The sequence below is a fragment of the Austrofundulus limnaeus genome, unplaced genomic scaffold (assembly GCF_001266775.1).
Source record: "Austrofundulus limnaeus strain Quisiro unplaced genomic scaffold, Austrofundulus_limnaeus-1.0 Scaffold106, whole genome shotgun sequence".
NCBI classification, from domain to species: domain Eukaryota; kingdom Metazoa; phylum Chordata; class Actinopteri; order Cyprinodontiformes; family Rivulidae; genus Austrofundulus; species Austrofundulus limnaeus.
In genome coordinates, this window is record NW_013952508.1 from 1,311,386 (window position 1) to 1,315,158 (window position 3,773).

The following is a 3,773-nucleotide window of genomic DNA, read 5'->3' on the forward strand; positions in this document are numbered from 1 at the left end:
TGTGTGTGTGTGTGTGTGTGTGTGTGTGTGTGTGTGTGTGTGTGTGTGTGTGGTGGGGCGGTTGTTTTTAGTGATATTTGGGGGTAATTTTAAGACAAAACGCCTGACTTTGGGGACAACTGGTGCCTTTGGAGACCTGAATTGAGTCCCTGTTTGGTTTAAATGCCACTGGTGGGTTGGGGGTTGGGTTTAGGACCAAGGTGTGAATTGAGTTTAGGTTAGTTTTAGGGTCAGGTACAGTAGGTACCTGTGAGGTTAGCCTCAGGGTTTGTGGTCAGGGTTAGGCTGTAGAAATGTAATGGAAGTCAATGGAATGTCCCCAAATGGATAGCTGTGCAAACATATATGTGTGTGTGTGTGTGGGGGGGGGGGGGGGGGGGGGGTAACCTTTTAGGACCTTTACTGGCTGTCAGGGTTAGGCTCTAGGCAAAATGAATGGAAATGAGTGGTGTCAATACACAGTCCTAATAAAGATTGAAATACAAACTTTTATATATTTAGCTCAAAAAGTAGGGAATTTTGTATTTGGTAGATTATTTCCTTGTTGTAACAAAGCTTCTCTTGATAATAAATCCTATACCTGCACCTGAATGGCAGCATCTGAGGGAATCAGAAGCTCAAAACAAGAGTCAATAACAGCAGAATCAGCTGTTTAGCAGAGATTTGGCAAATCTTCCATGTGTACCACCAACACACAGTATTTAGCTTTACTGCTCATCACACAAATGCATGTTCCTTACAAATGTGGCACCATTTAAATGGGAAATTAACAGGCCTTTGTGTCTGCCTATCTGGTTGTTCTTACCCTTTAGAACATTTTCTGGTATAAACACTGTCAGGACCAGCAGTCCTTTTGGGGATGAACAAGCAGTCCTGCTATGGTGGAACATAATTTTGGGGTTGGGGGTTAGGTTTAGTTTGAATTGAGGCAGGGTTTGTCAAGTCAATACTATTTATTGTTTAGATATATTTTAATATCTCCCTTGGGAGAAATTTTGTTTGGTTTTTAAAGGGCACTACAGCACAAATTAAAACAAGAGCATTCAAAAGAATAGAAGAAAAAAATAGAAATAGCCTTTATTGTCCCACCGAGGGAAAATTCAGGTGTCACAGCAGCATCAGTACAGAGGTTCACGCACTAGTTTACAAACTATAGAAAAATGCACACACACACACACACACACACACACACACACACACACACACACACACNACACACACACACACACACACACACACACACACACACACACACACACACACACACACACACAAAACAACGAAATAATACAACACAATAAGACCACAGGAACAATAAATACAATAACATAAAAACACGACAGTAATAAATAATTTAAAACCAGTGTGCAACAATGCAACTTTTAAAATTTAGCCATGGATAAATTGCGAGCATGTACCTTTATTTGGACCCTGGTAGGGTCAGGGTATACAAAAAATGAATAGAAGTAAATGCACAGTCCTAATAAATATAGTAATACAAACTTATAGTTACAAAAAGGAAGGAAATCAGTGATTGGTGTTTTATGTCTTTGTTGTAACTTGCTTCTGGAATGTCAGTTGTCTCTGTGACCCTGAGCAGGAAAAAGTATATACAGAATATAAATGCATCGTGTATTTATTATTATTATTTTTACATTTTGAACATTTTGTTTGTTTATTAGCTGTCCATCTTCCAAGGTGACCTCCTGTCAGCTGATCTGCAGTCTGTTTTGTCTCCATAACGAAGATGCTGAGAAGTTTTTAAGTCTTATCAACATTTGGCATAATCTTCTCTACCCTGGACTTACCTAAAAGTATAATAGGCTTCATGAAAATATATTTACTTATTTATTTGTACAGAGTGAAATAACTCAATGTTCCTCTCTGAACTGTGTCAAAGAGCACGTGTATTTACGGGGCGGATGAAATCTCGCGAGAGTACAGAATGAACTGTGGAGTATAAGGTGAGCTCGTGGCTGGTTCGGGGGGAAAGCAGCGTGGTCGATGAATGACGGACAGCCGGCCTGCTTGTGTTGCCTGCAGAGAGAGAACAGAAAGACTTTCTCCAAACAGGGACCACCACATAGAAACATACCCGGGTAGGACTGCAGAAACGTGAAGGTGAGGACTTTATTGTTTTGTGTAGCTTTCATGAGTCGTTAGCTAGCTAGAGGAGGCACGCGCGTGTCAAGACAAAAAAAAAAAACCCTGTGTTTACTAAACGTGGTATTAAATAGTTATAAAGACATTTCTATAACTTACACGGTTTGTGTGAACTCATGCTGACCTTGTTTGACGGATAAGGCGCAGGTGAACGCTGCTACACCTGTCACTTCTGTTTCATCTTTAATATCGCAGCTAACGTGATCTGATGCAGGGACGCCATGAGCAGGGCAGCGTGTTGTCACGTTCCTGCAGCCAGGTTACATTTATGGGTCCTCTCAGGTGTGCATTTAATTCTGCTTTTACTCAGAAGTAACCTGAGTCAGCCTGAAACTACCTCTAACAGACAACAGTTTAACAAACTATAATATCCACACCTGAAACCAAACTTACATAAATTAACTAACTTGATTTATTATATTATATTTATTATATTTTTTATACTGGAAGTTAAACTGCATGTGATGATGATAAGGTTAATGAAGTAGTTATTACTAAGGCTGTCAAGGTGATGGTGTCAAGGACTTGTTTTTACTTCCTGTTGCAAATCATTAACTTTTAGTGGAAATTTTAGTGTGAAGGAGATTTTTCTTCAAAAATGCCCATAAATGCATCAATTATTTCTAATTGACAGGACAGACAAAACAATGTGCAGGTTTCTTTTTTTAATTATTAACTTATTTCTGTTTTGTTATTACATTTTTAAGCCAAAGGAGAAGGATTTTCCTGCTTCGTTGTACTAATTCTGCCACATTTTCTGACGGTTTAATCTTTTCCCTGTGTGACTCTCACATGATCCATCACTGAGTCCTGCTCAGCCCTGAGCTCTTTCTGACCCGACCTCCTCCTCCTCTGTTCCTGTCGTCTTCTTCATCCGTGTCTGTCTCACTTCACCTTTTCTCTCCATCAAACGCAGAGCGTCTCGACAGTTACAGAAGCTGCGCTGCAAGACAAATGTGAGATTTGTTACGATATATTTCTCTGTTTTTAAAAACCTCTCTCTTTTTTCGGTATATGTGCTTGAGTAACGCTGTACGGTCTTCATTAATATTTTAAACGCAGCTCGGTTTATTCTGGGTAATGTCCTTCTAATCTTTCAGTCAACTTATTGATCTATTGGACACTGCTTTGTTTCTCTGCATTGTTTTATTTACTGTGTACGTGTGTTATCTCATTCAAACATTAACAGGGTTATTACCACAGAGACGAGGTATTCACCTAACTGCTTTGAAGGGAATTTAGCATTTGATTTTAAACAAGAAAAACAAATATTTTTGTCACAATTTATTACTTAATAAATCTTCACATAATTTTATGAAACACTGCAGAAATCAATATCTTTTGTCTGATAACTAGGCCTTTTGCAGTAATAGCAGAATGTGTTCACACATTAGAGAAACACAGTTTTTCATGTTTATTACAGGTATTTTTAAAGGTTGAGTTTGTTAAATATTTGAAGTAAAGTGCTGTGATCTTTGTTAACGGACACTGCCAGCGTGTTTTGTCTCAGTATTTTATAATTTCAGATTCAGATTAACTTCATTGTCATTCACATCAGAGATGCACTGCATGAAATTATGTCACATACAGAGCCAGCTATATATATATAT

General features: G+C 38.5%; 1 protein-coding gene across 1 annotated transcript in view; it reads left to right on the forward strand.

Annotated features, from left to right (window-relative positions):
- Positions 1–2,206: 2,206 nt before the first annotated feature.
- The window catches only part of tfr1a (transferrin receptor 1a), a gene marked incomplete at its 5' end in the record, with an annotated part of 15,469 nt that continues 13,902 nt past the window's right edge, over positions 2,207–3,773 (forward strand). Inside the window, 1 exon segment of the mRNA XM_014013832.1 lies at positions 2,207–3,119.